This window comes from Sus scrofa, chromosome 15, assembly GCF_054392235.1.
Source record: "Sus scrofa isolate SSC_HxYL_T2T_F1_AM1 chromosome 15, Sscrofa_HxYL_maternal_Yorkshire_Landrace_v2.0, whole genome shotgun sequence".
NCBI lineage: Eukaryota > Metazoa > Chordata > Mammalia > Artiodactyla > Suidae > Sus > Sus scrofa.
Genome location: NC_139397.1, coordinates 144,313,009 through 144,331,486, shown reverse-complemented (window position 1 = coordinate 144,331,486; position 18,478 = coordinate 144,313,009). Strand labels below are relative to the sequence as shown.

General features: G+C 39.0%; 2 long non-coding RNA genes across 4 annotated transcripts; one reads left to right on the top strand and one right to left on the bottom strand.

Moving 5' to 3' along the window:
* Positions 1–200: 200 nt before the first annotated feature.
* Positions 201–17,390, top strand: LOC106508684 (uncharacterized). Of its 2 annotated transcripts, XR_001305704.3 has the most exons (4): positions 236–411; positions 3,251–3,460; positions 7,818–11,373; positions 16,402–17,061. It is a non-coding gene; the product is annotated as an uncharacterized LOC106508684 (long non-coding RNA). The 2 variants fall into 2 exon arrangements; XR_014830190.1 differs by lacking the exon at positions 3,251–3,460 and having other exon boundaries at positions 201–411; positions 16,402–17,390.
* Positions 8,702–15,823, bottom strand: LOC146396178 (uncharacterized). 2 transcript variants are annotated; one of them, XR_014830188.1, is made up of 2 exons: positions 15,695–15,823; positions 8,702–9,206 (listed from the first exon to the last, which is right to left on the bottom strand). It is a non-coding gene; the product is annotated as an uncharacterized LOC146396178 (long non-coding RNA). The 2 variants fall into 2 exon arrangements; XR_014830189.1 differs by lacking the exon at positions 8,702–9,206 and adding an exon at positions 10,247–12,461 and having other exon boundaries at positions 15,695–15,794.
* Positions 17,391–18,478: the final 1,088 nt, after the last annotated feature.

The following is an 18,478-nucleotide window of genomic DNA, read 5'->3' as shown; positions in this document are numbered from 1 at the left end:
ACTCATTTAGGGCTTGCTGAGCTACTGAATGAATGACGGAAACATTGATATTTCCCTTCTGCCGTTTGTTCCTTGCTGCAGATTGTTTGCTTGGGAAGCAGATCAGGAGGTGGAATTTAGTGTACAGGATGTTTATTAGGGAGTATCCTTGGAAGGGAGGAGGAAGAGGAAATGGGATTGGACCCTGGGGGAGCTGAGCTGAGATATACACCCTCTGATAACCTCAGCCAAACCTGCAGGGAGCTCTGAAGCTAAAATGGACTGTCAGAGTGGTCCCCGCCGTTAGGTTGAAGTGGCCCAGCCTTTCTAATTCATTCCATTAGTCAGTCGTCACTGGACCTCAGCCAGCAAGTGAAGGGCGTAGCCTGGGCCCGGTGGCTTTCTGCAGGAGCTGACAGGACCTCCTTCCCGGTAGGAAACCCAGGCTCTGTGTTCACTGAGATTCTACAGTTTCTTTTTATCAAAATCTTGGTTAAGGCAATGGCATAATCATATTCTGCTAAGTCTTCCAGATTTTCTATTTCTGTTACAAAAGAGCACTGTAAATATCTGTTAAATTCTGCCATGCTGCTAAAAGAGTATTTTTTTTGTGTGTAACAAACATATTTTTTTAAAACTTTGTCAAGTCCTTGTCAGAAATGTTCAATAATTTTAGCTTAAAATTAAGAACAAATGAGGCTTAAAAGACAAACGGATATTCTAATCATTTTAGAAATACCCTAAAATTATTCTGTTTCATCATTTTTGCTAGATAGTTCTTCCCCTGTCAACATATGTGGGAGAAGTTGTTTTAGATTATTGAAGCTCTTGGATGAATAATTTATCAAATTGTCAGCAGCTGTTTTTTTTTTTCTAACAATAGATTTTAATGGATCAGTCATCTTTTATTTTTCAAACTTGAAAACATTTTTTTAAATTTGCCAAAAATACATCCATGTGCCTTTTCCACAACTTATTCTGCAATCTCCAATTTGGTAGTAGTTTTTTTAAATCTGCCTGAGTATAGTATCGGTGCTGAGAATTTTTTGTCAATATTTAATATTTTATTTTCATAAAATAAAATGTCCATGTGTTGGCAGCCTACTGACCTTTTGGCTTCAAAACAGATCTCCTTTCCCAGCTTTCACTGCTATTAGCCATAAAGCATGTGGGAGCCAAGAAGGGTTGGGCCCCTTTGTTTGGATTCACTTGGCGTATCATCTGGGGATTACTGGTGGATCTCTTGTTGCTGCTATTTGTTCTCATTCAAAGGGCTAATAATAGTGCTAGAGTGCTTTTCACATCCTGGTTCTTCATTAGGTATTTTTCAGGTGGTTTGGCACACCAACAAGGAGAATTTTGTTCTGTCTGGTACCATCTCAGTGGTGAAGCTGGCCACGTTCCTTGTTCCAAAGACTCCATGAATTTGACCAACTTGAGGGATTAGTATGTATAGGAAGTTTCATGGTCATTGGCTTATATTAGTTCTCACATCAGCCTCCGGGAGACAAGTGCTTCGGTTATTTCAGTAAGAGAAACTTGAGGTTCACAGAAAGCTCAGTGATCTCTCCAGGGTTCTATAGCAAGGAAATAGCAGACCTCCTATACCAAAGCTGGGGTCAACTCTCTAGTTATCATGTTAACAACACTGGAGTTGAGCTGGTCGACTTCCATTTAAAGAAAGTATTAGTAATGTACTTGTCACAGGCACAGAGTAGGTGAAAGAACTAACACTGGTTAACCCATTGACTGACTTTGATTTGTACTTTAGAGGGTTGTGAGCATTGTAAAAATGAATATAAATAGGTGCATTTTATTACGTGACTAAGTCCTGAATTCCCTTAAGATCAATTCTTTTGTAAAATGCTATTTATTTATATTTAAATAGGACAGAATAAATACATACCCCCCCCAGAAAGTCCATGACAAAGAGAATAAAGAAACTAAAGATATTAAGCCCAATGGTGAAAAAGACTGAGATGGCATCCAGATCTGCCATATGCATTGCAAGTTCTATTGCATCTGCAGGTCATACAGTGCAAATGGCTGGGAAACATGCGCAATGGTACGGACCTCTTATAAGATGCATCTTCCTCTGGCCCCCATGTGAACTTTCTAAACTAGCAGCCTCACAGTGTACTTGGTAAATAATTTGATTCTTAGTCTACATGAGTGTTGCTTTCAGAGTTCAAGCAGTCCTCTAGACATTGTGCCTCTTTCTTATTGAAGAAAATACCAGACATCATAACTTGGCATCTGGTATACGACTTTGAAGAATATATCTCAACTTGCCTCAGACCTCTCAAGCTCCAGAAATTTCGCTGAGGTAGCTGGCTGCTTAAATGTTGTGGGATTTATTTTTGACGCTCTGGTCCGCGTGTCTTTTGCCTGGATATTTGTACTATCTCCTCGGCATGTTCAATCAACCTGCTATCATCAGTAGGATAAATTAGCACAATCTCTGTGCAATTGATGATAAATGTGCCCCTGGACTGGATTATGACATTGGGTTATGGATTTGATGTAACCCCAGAAATAGGATGGTGAAAGCACATGACTGCCTTTGTCAGGTGAAAGCAAACTACTTCTAGGAGTATATATTAATATAGGGGAGAAAATCACTCCTTCAACCAATAGCTGCACTCTTGATAATACAGAATGGATGGATTTGCTCCAGCAAAGAAACTAAATCCAAAACATCATATTCAAATTATGTTGCCATCTGATTAAATTTGCAATAATCCATTTCATTCCTCAAGGGCCATCTCTCTTACACATAGGCTAACTAGGATAATTGAATGGGGATATGCTTGGGATTTCTACAATTTTTCAGAAAGGCAGTATTGATTTTGATTTGCTATTTTGACAGGCAGAGGCAGTTCTAGAAGCCTCCACTTGGCTTTTCCTACTACAATAGCCCTCACTTTGAATGTCAGAAAAACAATATGGGGATTCTGCCAATTGCTGAGTATGTCTTTTTCCAACAGTGCTGTCCAGGACTTGAAAAATAACCATGTAGTAGGTTTAGGAACCCAAGAGAACCACTGTGAGCTGGATTAAAGGCAAATTACATCAATTACCTGGATTACATAAGCCCCTATCCTGGACCTTAATCTTATTTGACTTTAATCTTATTGGAGTCCCTAGGAATTAGCATCAGTTAACCCTAGTAATTACATGTAGTCTAGTCAGTTAAGTCAGTATCTAGTAATCCCTCCAGTTTCTAAGTCTTTTCCTTTATTCAATTTACTGCTCTGTTATATTATTCTAGGTGCCACTGGAGAAGATTAAGAAGAAAATATACAGTGTAAAATGTTGGCATTACAGAAGGAGTTTTCTTTAAGTAAAGCCAGGCTTCCATTCAACAGACTCAGTGAGCTGGATCACATTTAGATATTGGCTAGGTGTCTTGATTCCTTTGTGATGATTCAAGTCAGACCTCTGTCTACAAGACTTAGAGGTCATCACTTGTAGAAGTCAGGTAAGAGTTTAGTAGATTGCCCATAAAATTTTGCCCTGGGACACTACCAAGCTTTGCAAGTCAAACCTTCTGGATTACTGCAGCAGCCCTGTTACCCTTTGCAGGAACCATGTCCATCTTGTCTCTATAGGTTAAGCCCCACCACCTGGCTCCTGCCATTCTGGAATCTCATCAACCCCACAGGTTTCACAAACCTCATTTTTAGAGCAACATCTCACATTCTTATTCCCAGCTTAAAGACACCATTCACTCAAAAGATTTCATAGATTCTGGTGCTCCCTTTGTATTTCTCAAAAGTCTGGTGATTCTCATTAGGTGAAGTAAATCAGAAAGCAAAAGACAAACACCATATGAGATCACTTATATGTGGCATCTAGGAAGGGCACAGATGAACCTATCAACAAAACAGAAAGAGACTCACAGACATGGAGAACAGACTTGTGGTTGCCAAGGGGGAGGGGAAAGGGAGTGAGATGGACAGGGAGTTTGGGGTTAGTAGCTGCAAACTATTACATTTAGAATAGATAAACAATGAATCCTGCTGTATTAGCACAGGGAACTCTATCCAGTTTCTTGAGACAGACCATGATGGAAGAAAATATAAGAAGGGGAATGTGTATGTATGTATGATTGGGTCACTTTGCTATACAGCAGAATTTGGTACAACATTATAAATCAACTGTACTTTAATAAAAAACAAATTAACTAAAAAAAAAAATTGTGCCCCCACACCCTCAATAAAGTGATATTATGATAACAAAATAAACAAAGAAACAACTCTGGTGAAGGGGGGTGACTTCTGTTATATCCTGGGCCTATGGTTAAAAGTTTGAAAAAGTAGACAATAATAATATTACTCCAGCGTTCCTATTTCCCTAAGCTTTGGGATAGCTTCCTAAAGCCTTAGATATCTTCTTCTAGACCGAGTACACTTAGGAATCTCTGGCATTGCAACTTTGTTTAGTATTGGCCACTACTGGCTTCAAGAAAACTGTTAGAGGAGTTCGCATTTTGGCTCAGCGGTAGTGAACCTGACTAGAATCCTGGCCTCGCTCACTGGGTTAAGGATCCAGCTGTGGTGTGGCTGTGGCTGTGGTTGGTCAGCTTGGATTTGATCCCTTGTCTAGGAACTTCCACATGCTGTGGGCCTGCCCCTAAAAAAAAAAAAATAATAATAAGTAAAAAAAGAAAGACAATGTTAGAGCCACTTCCTGCCACTGCCACTCAAACTATCTCAATGAATCTAGATTATCTGGATTCATATATTTATTCATATGAATAAATGCATCCCAATCCAATATTTTCGTTTTTCTATCATAGACTGTGATCTTTAGGATCTATTTTCACATACATTATTCGGGTTTCTCACAACATAAATTGTAGGAGTGTTAAATTGTTTGCATGTTTATGAGACCTCCAGCTAGCTCATACATTATTCCTGTCCTGTTGGAACTTACAGATATTTGAGGCTTAAATTTTGAAACAATGAATGGTGGGGGGGGGGGGTTGAGTCTGTAGTCAGATCATTTTTTTCCCTGCAAATCAGCTACATTAGGACAGTTTAATATGAGTCTGTCACACAAGGGGGGGGTGGGCAACGTTCTCAGATAAGTAAGGAAGGGCTGCTGCTCCCATCGAAGCAGCCTGGTGGATTTGGGTGTTCAAGGTATATCTTCATATACCTCATTTTAATTTTCAGAGCTCATCCCTTTTTAACCAAAGCCCTAACCTCAATACAAGAGGTTCTCCAAGATTCTGAATTTACTTTGTCCACATGTAAGATCATATTTTCAATTTATTTTTTTAGAAATCACGGCTCTCTGGCTCTAGAAGATAAGGACTTTGTTCAGGAAAGTCATAGAAGAGCTCTTGCTCTTTATCTGAACCACGACCTGGAAATGCTCAGTTCCAAGCTCATCCTTCTCCTTACTCTCCATTCACCGTCTCACTCAGAGACAATCAACTCACCTCACATTTTTACACTATGATTACGACCTTAGTATTTTATTAAGGCAGCAATTTCATCTTTAAAGACACATCGTCTAATAGAATTTTCATTCCTGGTGACAAGGGGTGAAAACTTGACAATCGTTTTTGCCTCTGCGGGTCATAGGATTTCCGAGCTGCCACAGGGTTAGGTCATTGTTACTTTTACTTTTATTTTTTAAAATTAAAAAAAAAAAGAACTTAAAGGACATTTGATTTACAATATTGTGGCAATTTCTGTGGTTCAGCAAAGTGACCCATCATATATATGTATACACACACACATTTTTCTTTTCTTTTTTTTTTCTTTTTGACTTTTGCCTTTTTAGGGCCACACCTGCAGCATATGGAGGTTCCCAGGCTAAGGGTCGAATTGGAGCTGTTGCTACCGGCCTACACCACAGCCATAGCAACCCCAGATCCAAGACACGTCTTGCGACCTACACCACAGCTCATGGCAACGCCGGATCCTTAACCCACTGAGCGAGGCCAGGGATCGAACCTGCAACCTCATGGCTCCTAGTCAGATTCGTTTCTGCTGTACCATAATGGGAACTCCTATGTTTTTTTCTTATATTATCTTCCATCACATTCTGTCCCAGGAGACTGGATATAGTGCCCTATGCTATACAGTGGAACCTCATTGTTGCTTTCATTTTTGAATCTAGTTCTATCAGAGAACTACCTCCAGATATTCATCCTTAAGGCTCTATTTCTATGAATTCTGGACATAAAACATTTATATAGAATCAGGTGGTTGCCATCCTGAGCAAAGACCTGCTTGGGGTGGGAGAGAGCAGTTAACAATAAAGCTGCTACTAAAAGTCAGGGAGCAGCTGCAGGTGAGTGGGGCATGTGCAGTTAGGATCTGTCTGCAGCAGGAAGGTGACACCTGACACCCTTTATAAACATGTCGGGAAGCTCCTATAAAGCTCATGTCTGCACACACACCTGATCATTCCACCTTCCCAGAGTCATTGATTTTGGTACATTTCTTTTTTCTTTTTTTTTTAATTGAAAAATAGTACATTTTTTTGGCCATGGCCACAGCATGTGGAATTTCCTGGGCCAGGGATCAAATCCGAGACAAAATAGCAACGCTAGCCACTGCAGTGACAATGCCAGATTCTTAACCCACTGTGCCACAAAAGAACTCCAAAGTATATATGTAACTTATACTGCTGTGCTAGCTTCAGATGTACAGCAAAGTGATTCAGAATATATATATATATATATATATACATATATATATTTTTTTACACTCTAATTTTATATATGTATTATGTACATATATAGATATACACATATATATTCTTTTGCAGATTCTTTTCCCTCTGAGTTGTTACAATATATTGACTATAGTTCCTCGTATTATAAGTAGGTCCTTCTTGGTTTTCTATTTGTACTGTGTATCTGATAATCCCAAACTCCTAATTTATCCTGCCTCCCCCATTCCACTTTGGTAACCATAAGTTTGTTTTCTATGTCTGTGGGTCTGGTACGTTTGTTTCCAAGTCTCATGACAAACTCTAGTCTGGACCACACAGGACAGGTGACTTTGAAGGACATGGCCTTAGAAGAGAATAGTAGTGATGGGGTATTAACAACAGAAAATCCTGTATAATGTTTAAAACCACAAAATAAGAGAAATTGTAGGAATGTGAATATGTTATTTGGAAAATATAGCAAGATGCTATGTATGATTTCCTTCATAGAATACAAAAGGGGAGTAACGTGGTATCAGATAAGATACTGCTATTTACCTTAGAAGCCTATTAATAACATTTTTTTTAAAAGACTGTACTTTTTTTTAATTTAAAAAGAAACTTAAAGCAAGACTTATAAGAGAATATTATTTTCAGGCAAATTAAAAGTTTTTATTGTGCTGATTAAAATGTTCCTATGTAGATTTTAAATAATTTTATGACTCTTTCCAAAAGAAATGGAGCATTCTGATTGTCTGCAGCACTGTTTTTGTCAAGCGGGTCATTTTCAGACCTGGAAGAGACATAATGTCTTCCACACACTAACTCGGGACACACTGCATCCCAAAAACATGAGTTTATTTTGGTGCAGCCATGGCCAAAGTAGGGAGCTCTCGGGGGTAAAAGGTCAGATCTCAGTTTTACCTTGAACACGACCTTGGCTGGATATTCACAGGGCTGGGTAGAGTAGGGTGATTTTTGCTTTCCATGGCAAATTCTGGACCTGGTGTCACTGAAAATTCCAGCAGAGCCTTCATTATTTAGATGGGGATTAAGTGCTGAATGCAACTGTCAGCTTGAGGTTTTGCTGGAAAGCACAACAGGGAGAGCTTGGCTTCGTATGTAGAGAATACAGAAAAAACTGATGCGGACTTAAAATATTTTAGATCCTTAAATGATGACTGTCAAAGCTTGGAACACCTGCTTCAACATTCTTTTGGAAGAAGTGATTTTTGGAATTGGAATTTATTGAATTTTATTATTATTAAAAGTTTGTTTCTCCATGTTAACTGAAAGTGGTCCAGCCCAGAAATTAGAAGTCTTCCAGAGAAGAAGAATTGCATAATGGACTAAGCACGCATGCTTTGGAGGTAGATTCTTCGAGTTCAGATCCTTGTTCTGCCATATGCTAGCTAAATTTCTCCTAAATGGTTCCATTTAAGCATTGATGTCTCTTGCTTGAAAGGAAGTTGATACTCCCGACTTCATGGTTTGGGAGGATTCAAAGAATTAATAATGCGTATAAATCATTTAACAAAGTTTCCAATACATAAAATATCAGCTATCTTTATTGTGAATACATTTAGGCTGTGTTTTCAAACTATACCCCACAAAAGCATGTTTATACAATGTGAGGGAGTACACGTGTGTACATGTGAGAGCTTTGGAAATTTCAAATCATGGCATGACAATATGCAGGCTCTTACCTTTCGGTGCTCTTTGAAGGGTAGATGATTAGGAACATTGTACAGTAGTTGAAATATTGAATTATGTAAATAAAGTCTCTTTATTTCTGCAGAGACTCTAACATCAGATAAACAGATATTGCAGAGTTGGGGTTGATAGAATCAGACAATAATAGCATTCTACTCAATTCAATATGCTTGGGACACCATGGTCTTCCCTTGGAGCCTAGGAGAGCTGTAGGTGGCAACAGTTTTCTAAGGCATTGATAGAAGAATGCCACGGTCATAGAATGCTCAAACAACTGTTACTGTTATCATTATCATTATAAAACACAGCAGAAAAACAACAAGAGTAGACATCAGAGTTCTCTTAGCCCAAGTGTTTTATTTTACTGAGAGCAGGTGAGACTCATTCAGGATCACACGAGTGTTATTTCTGGAGTCTGTAATGGAAGGAAGGATTTACTCTTTCTATGTCTTCCCTCTCATCGAGGTGGTGATAGGTTTGGTTCTCCCACAACTTCTCTCTTTGGCTTGTAGGTGGCGGCCTTCTTGCAGTGTCCTCACCTGGTCTTTCTTCGGTGCTCTCATGACTGTTATAATCTCTTCCTGTTTCTACAAGGCCACTAGTCCTATTGGATTAGGGCTCTATCCCATGACCTAATTTAACCTTTCCTCCCTAAAGGCCCAAATACAGTCATATTGGGGGTTAGGTTAAGGCTTCAACATATGACTTTGTGGAAGGGAGACAATTCCATCCATAATTGTTGTTCTAATATTTTAGAAATATTCTTCTAAGTTGAAATTTTGCTGGATATGATGATGTCCAGATCTATGATTATAGATGTGTATGAAAACACTCAGGTTGATCTGCCAAAAAGAATAAATAAAAACCGTATTTTCAGAACAATTCAAAATCTTAGTTCAATCATAAATTTTCACCAACTTTGTTATATTTGAGTTGGGAAATGCATTTAAGGTTAAATGGGAAAAGTTTTTTGTTTGTTTGTTTGTTTGCTTGTTTGTTTTTTAGGGCTGCACCTGTGACACATGGAAGTTCCCAGGCTAGGGGCTGAGTTGTTACCACCAAGCCACAATGGTAACTCTGAGAAAAGTTTTTAATGATATTTCTTATCAAGGTTTTTTATCTTGAAACTAGTTTCATTGCAGTGAAAAAATGCTTGCACATAAATGTTTTATGCATTCTTAAAGTTTAGTTTTCCAGGTAGAGTCTGTATCAGAAAAGAAATCCAGAAAGGGAGAATGACCTGCATGCTTCAAGGATGTATAGCTATGGACAGAAGTAATAATTGCAAAGATACAGATGGAACTGGGGTCAGGATGGAGACAGAGATAGAGATGGACATGGATATAGATATTTCTGAGCAGGTACACACATTTTATTGTACACCAAAACATTTTATTCCTATTCATGAACCTCTCTGAAGGCAAGTCCTTCTCTTTTTACAAACTTGTATCTCCCGTGTAAGACGACCTATTTACGGAGCCTGCTGAGAGCACAGGAATTGCAGGTGTACTGAAAAATAAATGCATGTAAGTGGTTTGACTGCTGGGAACCACTTTTTTACTTGAAAGGACACAATAAGTATTTTACATAAATATAATAATTATCGTATAGTTGAAATGCATCTTGTTCTGGTGATTTGATTCAGAACGGACACTTGGGTGGGTAGATGTGCCTAGCTAGGAACAAGACTAGGACTCTGTCTCCAAAGGTGGGCATAGTACTTTCTCCAACGCTTGGCTCCGTTTTGCAGAACAAGAAATTGAATCCAAGAGCGATAAGTGGCTTTTAAAAAATTCAACTAATGAGGAAGTGGTAGAGATGAAATGGAAGCCAGAGAGTTGATCCTCACTGAATGAGACAGAATACAGACTGCTAACTGTTCAGCACTGCTCTTTTTTATTACCTATCAGGGAAAATACAAGTTACATTGTGGTAAATTAAACATTTCTTGGGGAGTTCCTGTTTGGCTCAGCAGTGATGAACCTGATTAGTGTCTATGAGGATGTGGGTTCAATCCCTGGTCCCGGTCAGTGGGTTAGGGATCCGGTGTTGCTGTGAGCTGTGGTGTAGGTTGCAGATGTGGATTGGATCTGGCAGTGGCAAAGGCCACAGTGGAAGCTCCCATTTGACTTCTTTCCTGGGACCCTCCATAGGCTGTGGGTGCAGCCCTGAAAAGACAACAACAACAGAAGTGCAAAACTTTGCTTGGATTTAACATACTCACACCTGCAGTAGGCTTGTGGCCATCTTTTGAAGAGGAAGAATGTCTAAGGGCCCCCTAGAGATTTGAAACCATCAGGCAGAGCTTACTAGGCCAATATGGCTCTGGTGAAGACCACAACCAAATGTTTGGTCTGGGGATCAATTGTCTTCATTTGACTGTGGCCCAGAATGGGGATCTTCAGATTGGCTAGAGTTGGATCCCACCTAAGGTATCCATTAACCATATAACTCATGTAATCAAAATCCACCCCTTTGAAAATAAAAGGTCGGAGAAGGTAATTCTGAACTTGCAAATTGTCTTTGTTTGCTATGCTGAAAACATTGGACATTTACAGAGCTTCCAAGTTGTACAGTTTTCTTTTTCTTCCTGGTCATCACATGCAAATAAAATATAAAAGCAAAACCAAATTCTTAGTGTCTTTCCTGAAATATGATACAATTTAGTGCCATAGACGCTGATTTTATTTTTTTTTTTGAGTCATGGAACACAGATCTTTATTGCCTAGGTGAATGATGAGGGGAAAGAAAGAACAATTGAGAATCTGTGATCACTTAAAGATACATATTAGCCTGGGGTTTAACCTTCTACTGTAAAACATTACTCAGAAGTGCAGTTTTTCACACAAAAAAACCTGTAACTGCTTCTTTTTCTTTTCTTTCTTTCCTTTTTTAAAATATTCTCTGAGCTGTTTCCCCTCCTTTGGAGATGCTGCCTGGTAATGAGATTGTTACAAGACGGTTTAGTGGTTGGAAGAAGTGTTGTATATAAACAGTAGATGGGCAAAGGTGAGTATCCTTAACAGCGACTGTTTAGCTGAACTTGGATGCAGTTTCACTTACTCTGCTGTTTGCTCCTCTGCACAAGGCATGTAGTGTTTAAATGCTAATGTGATGTCAGCATTTTCTTTACTATTTAGACAAAAGAAACCCTAATGAGATATTTCTAAGCCTGCACATTAGTTTCCATAGCAATCTTGGCTTGGAATAAAATTAAAGAACTCTTCAACATTACCTTAAACTCTCAACTAACCCACAGCAACAGGTTTTTCCATAAGACAGACATTTCTACTGGGAATACTGATTTGATTAAGTGTCCATGATGGAGAACTTTATTTAGCGGTACCATCTGCAGTCATAATTAGTCTGAACTTGTGAAAATGAAGGGTTTGACAGGAAATATGACATTAATTTCTGAGAAAGGAGAACATCCTTGTTTTGCAAAGATGAAAGCACAGATATGTAATGAAAACACATTCATGGAGGTGCTACAGGAACACGTTAAGAGCTTTTAAAAGTCAACATCAAGAGGCAGAACTGGAAAATTACGTGAGACTGGAAGTTGAGTTAGTAGGCAGCTGACTTAACACTTCTTATGACCAGCAAAGGTCTTTTCTGATTAGAGCCAAAGTGCATGACTTTCATGTGAATCCAGAAGCCAGAGCTTCCCAAGGATGTAGAGGTGGTGACCAATCATCTAAACCCTCTTGGGCAGCTGGATCCTCAAGATACAGACACCTGAACATTGCTTCAGAGAAACGTTGACGGAGACCAGCCATCTCTCAAGATCTTAATTTCTAATGTGTACCCCATCACCTGGGGATCTTGTGAAAATGCAGATTCTGATTGATCTGGGATAAGATGGGGTTGAAGTCTTTCTTTCTAATAGGGTGATGCTGCTCCCAATTTCGAGTAACAAGCTAGACCATTAGGAGTAGGAGAACCAGGAAGTTCATCCACAGCCACTCTTTCCCAGCCCTCACTTCAGTCACAAAGTAGGCGAAAGGACATCTTTTCTTTCTTTCATCAACTTCTTACTCTCTTTGTGCCTTTGCTGCCCTGGGCTTCACTTGACGTTTATGTCATCTTGAGGTTTCCTGGAAACCCAGGGGATGGCAGAGACAAGAGAATATAAAAGGAATGCGAGGTGTGATTTGTCCAAGACCTTTTGAACCCTCCCTATGAATACTCATAATCCATTTCTTATCCCTTATATGTGTCCGGGACATACATTTTTGTCCTTGGCTTTAGTCCCACATGCCAGAATTCACCAGGAAAGAAATCCTTGCTCCTCTTTTAATATGAAACACTACATTTAATATATTGTATGCATTACATCTATCGTTTGTCTTTAAGATAAACCACTACTTTAAGAAAGACATACTTTCTCTGAAAAAATAATATCTGAACCTTTTTCTAAGGTCCTTAGGTATTGAATAGATTATCTAATTGAATTTCTATTGGATTATAATTCAGAAGATCTGACTTTCATTCCTTGCTCAGTCCAGCATGTATTCGATGACCTGAGGGCAAAACATTTTAAGTTCTCTGAGCCTCTGTTTTCATATTTTACAAGGTGGAGGGTGGATGAAGTGGTTACTTAGGTGTCTTCTGAAGCTATAAATTTAGAGTCCTAGTAAATATAGTAATTAATATCTTGCAAGAGTATATTTTACTCTTGCCACATTGTATATTTTGTAACATTGCTTGATTTTTTTCTCCCTTTAGTTTCCACATCCATTTTGAGGACTTAATTAGCAGCATATACCGCTCAATGTGAGATTCGTTAATTCTAGTCTTATTGCTTGACCATTTCTTTCTTAGGATGTTAGACTTCTTCCATTTTGGGGAGAAATATGCAGAGGTAGGAATTATATGGTGCAGTAATCTCTGTTAAGAACATTTATTTTAAAAAAACCCATTTATTGAGATATAATTCACACACCATATAATCATATAATTCACCCTTGCAAAGTGTACAACTGAATGGTTTTAATTGTATTCACAGAGTTGTATACCCATTACCACCCTCAATTTTAGAACATATCGTCATCCCACAAAGAAACTGCATCCCCATTAGCATCTCTCTCATGCTCCTCAAATTGCCCCATCCGCACCCCTAAGCAACCATTAATCTCCTTGGCTACTCTAGACCTTTCATATAAATGGTATCATACAATATGTGGTCTTTGTGACTGGCTGCTTTCATTTAGCGTGATGTTTTCAAGGTTCACGTGTGCTATATCATGAATCGGTATTTTACTTTTTTTATTGCAGAATAATATTCAATTATATGTATGTACTGCATTTGATTTATCCATTCATCCACTGATCGATATTAGAATTTTTTCCATTTCTAGTTTTTATGAATAATACTGTCATGAACATACTTGCAAGTATTTTTGTGTGGACATGTCTTTACTTCTATTAATTAACTACCTAGAAGTGAAAACTCTATGTTTAACATTTTGCGAAATTACTAGACTATTTCAAAGAGGTTGCCCATTTTAATTCCCACCAGCAATACACAAGGATGCTAAATTCTCCTTTTTTTTTTTTTTTTTTGCTTTTTAGGGCCACACCTGTGGCATATGGAACTTCCCAGGCTAGGGGTTGAATCAGAGCTAAAACTGCCAGCCTGTGCCACAGCCACAGCAGTGCCAGATCCAAGCCAATTCCATGACTTACACCACGTCTCACCGCAATGCTGGATCCTTAACCCACTGAGCGGGGGGCCAGGGATCAAGCCTGCAACTTTATGGATACTGGTTGGGTTTGTTTCCACTGAGCCATATGGGGAAACTCCTAAATTCTCTGCTTTCTTGATGACTCTTGTTGTTTTCTGTCTTCTTGACTGTAGCCAGCCTAGCAGTGAGTATCTTATTGTGGTTTTGATTTGTGTTTCCCTGATAGTCAATAATGTTGAGAATATTTTCATGTGGTTATTGGCCAATTGCTATATTTATAAAGAAATATCTATTGAGATTCTCTTCTCATTTTCAAATGGGATTTTCTTTCATTATTGAGCTGTAAAACTTCTTTATACATTCTTCATACAAGTCCCTTACCTTACCAGATGCGTAATGGGTAAGTATTTTCTCTTAGCATGAAGATTGTCTTTTCCCATTGGTAATGATGTATCAGAATAACAAAACTGTTTAATTTTGATGAGGTTTAAGTTATCTGTTTTTCCTGTTGTTGCTTGCTTTTTCTTTTGACATCAGAGCTAAGAAATCATTGTTCAATGATTTACACCTAGGAAGAACTCCTATTCTTGATAGAAACATTAAAAATATATCTAAAACAAGTCAGAGCTCCAGAAAACTGATATAGTAAACACACAAGTTGATAAACAATGTGGAGCCATCTTAACAGAAGGACAGCTGGTCACTTGGGACAGTTTCATATCCATAGGCCATATGACACTTTGGCCATTCCCTCTGTCACATCATTAGGCCAGATTGCAAAAACACATTAAAGATGTAAGTGCTTAATTATTTGGGGAACAACTTATCTCCTAAGGAATATAAGCCAGTTGGAAAACATGCTGAGCGCAAAATTCATAAAGCAGGCATCTTGTGTGGTATTGCCCTGTGATTGGTTCATACTGAGAATCTTTATAACAGTATCTAACACTTACTGTATATTTTAAAGAACTCAATTAACTGATGAACAGCTGGATGCTCATTGAATCCTGTCCCTTCTCTTAAAATCTTTTAGACTTCTGTAAAGTGATAACCTATTAATTCAAATAACCACCATTATATCTCATGGTGCTCTATAATACCTAGACCAAATGAGATACTTTGAATGAGAATCGAAATTAACTTTCTGGTTTTCAAGTACTGAAAACTTTTCTTCTTAGTTGTAAATGTATGCTTTTATACCCTAAAAGCCAAAAAAAGAAAACCCCGATTTTTTTTTTTTACTATGAAAATGTTATTATAACACTCAAGAGACAACTAAGTAGTTCCTTATCTTACCGTCTGAATGGAATTGTTTCATTTTGAACCTTCTCTTCCACTCTTTGCTTCCCGCCTGTGGATCTTTGCTGGTTTATAACACATTATAACCACGTGGATCTTTACTCTTTATAGCCACATTGTGGGTATAACGAGTAAAACGTATTCTTTCCTAACAGTATTTCAGGATATTGTCTTTCCAATACACTGGTACAAGGAGAGGCTGATACCCACATGTGCAAGAAGGTGACAGATTTGCTACCTGACTCTGCTCAAGGCTGCCATGTCCTATTTTTAGAGATAGATTCAAAGTGAGAGCTGTATCTATGACCCCGTTTCCCCCCCTAAGTCGTTTGATCTTTACCCACCTTTAGGCTGCACTCCCTCTTCCTGCTGAATATCTGCGCTCTTACCCTTTCACAAACAGGGTAAGTTATGGCTGTATTCTTCCCTTGGGCTATGCAATTCGGCCCCTGGCCACCTCTCAGATTTCTTCCACACTGCTTCCTCCCTAGCTGGCTCTGCTCCAGACACCTTAGCCAAGAGCTCTCTTTCCTCAGAGCTTTGCATTCGCTGTCCCTTCCACTGGGAACCCTCTGTTCCTGGATCTCGAGCATTTGGCTCCTTCTTAACGTCCACGTCTTAGCTAAACATCATCTCGGGGAGAACTTATCACCCGAATCGAAAGTCCCTCTCCCTCCTTCTCCCCCATGCCCCCACCCCATCACTGCCTTCTTCGCAGTGTTTATTATTGTCTAGGAGACTCTGTAATCAAAAATAAAAAATCTAATATTTTCATGGACTTATTTGTTTATTGTCCATTCTCTTTCCGCTGACAAATGAATATTTCACAAAGCGAGAATCTTGTCTTTCTTTTTCTCCGCTGTAAACCGGTACTTGTTACCACACTTGGCAGAGTAGGCCCTCCATAAATATTTACTGAATGAATAAATGGGTCAAAGAGTGTACGTAAGCAGAGCTTTTTATTTTTTTTTATGCTAGTATCCTTTCTTCCTTATCTCCCCTTCTGAACAGAGTGAGAGCAGATTATTTCTGTTTTTATGCTTTGTAATAGGTGTGAAAAAAAAATATCCGAAAAGGAAAGCACTGGAAAATAGAAAGTGGATGGCAGGAAGTGAGGTTCACAAGCACCATAATATTTTTGAGGTGGAGCTCTGCTGCTACACGTGATGGAAAAGCATTCCCTGGAGACGCATTTTTCAACACCTTTAGTCAGGAAAAACTACAGTGTAACAACAGCGTTTGTTGTGGAGGCAAACAGGATTTGCCTCCACACTGCTTGTGGTATAACGTAATATTCTGTTTTAATATCAGTTGTGCATTCTCTGTCTGCTTTTGGGCCTAGAAACTTACCCAGTGATGACAAGGAAGAAGAAAGCATTATAGTACTTAGATGGTGAATGTGATGACAGAAATACACCAAGAAATGCACTAGCTGTGACGGGGTTTGAAAGAGGTTGAAGCAGTAGGAACAAAGCGGATGGCTCTTGTCTCTGAACTTTAGGTAGAGGGGCATTTTATCCTGAGGTTGGATCTCATGAACCATTGAACAGTCACTTCTATACCAATCTGAACCACAAACTGTGTCGTATATTGTGTCAACATCCTAGGTCAACCAGATCTCTCATAAAATCAGTTAAAAAATGGAAGAAAGTGGCCTGGCCAAATCCACTGAAAAGAAGATCCAAAAGTAAAATCTTTTTTTGTTCAAGGAGCTGGTTTTCCTTCCATTCCCTGGGGACGGGAGTGACTGCCCTTTGCACAAAACAATCTTCTTGGCATTCACCACAGGAGTTCCTCCCAGCACTGAATATTATCCCCCTCTCATCCTGGAAACCTTTTCTGCTGCCCTATTCAGGCTCTTCACCAGGATGAAGGACAAACTGTAAGAGAATTCTGCAGGTGTCTGTTTTATCTTTCATTTCAGAGTGGGAAATCCTTGGCAACAGGGCGCACCCTGCTGAGACTGAAAAATAAAATGGCAAATTATAGGTCTACATGCTAGGCGCTGGGGTTCAGTTTTTGTCAAGGTGTCAGCTGGAGGTAAGGAAACAGTTTAGCCGGGGTGGGAGGGGTAGAGGGGGCTGGAAGAGGGTGGAGGGGGAAGGATGTGCTATCAAGAGGCATCTGGTAAGAGTTTCAAACCTAAGCATTTTATTGTGTTCTTGATCACATAGGATTTTAATTCTATACCAGCATGTGAGGTAGAAATGTGAGAGAGAAAAGAAAGAAGAACAGGAGAAGGAAAGAAAGAGTGAGCTTTTGGGGAGCCATTGGTAGACCTCTTAATGAAAGGAAAAGGAAAACCTCTTATCCTGCACCTCTTAATTCAGAGAGTATACTTTCTGAGACATCATCCAAAATGCATGGGAGCATGTAATAAATAAATACTTATTTTTAAAGTGCATTTCTTCAGGAGTTCCCATTGTGCGTCAGCAGGTTAGGAACTGGACATAGTATCCATGAGAATGTGGGTTCGATCCCTTAACTCACTCAGTGGATTAAGAATCTGGCCTTGTCACAAACTGCGGTTGCACATGTGGCTGGGATCTGGTGTGGCGTAGGCCTGGAGCTGCAGCTGTGGCACAGGCCTGCAGCTGTAGCTCTGACTGAACCCCTGGCTGGGGAACCTCCATATGCTGCAGGTACAGCCCTAAAAAGAAAAAAAAGAAAAAAAAATAGTACATTTCTTTAGATCTTCCAGGAGTGTTTACATAAACCACTTATTTACACACCTGTAACTATCTAACTATAACCATAAAATCTCCTAAATTAATTTTAAATAGTTTAATATAACCCTATTTAACCCTTCTTAATTGTTCATTGTGCTGTTTTGAATGTCTTACTTGTGTCTCTGATTTCTTCCTCAGCGCTTCCTCATGAGAACCTAATAGATGCCTTTATTATGTCCATTTTATATATGAAAACATTGAACCATGGCATAGATGAGAACTTACTTAAAAATGGTAAAGAAGTCTCCAGGAATAGGCTGCTGCGATAATAAATGTATTAGAAGATGGAGAACATTATTAGATCCAAGAAGTTTGACAGTGCTACAATAATATATAATGCGCAGTCCACTTAAACAAGCAGGTGAAACCTGGAGACTGAATAAAGTTTATCCTTGAACT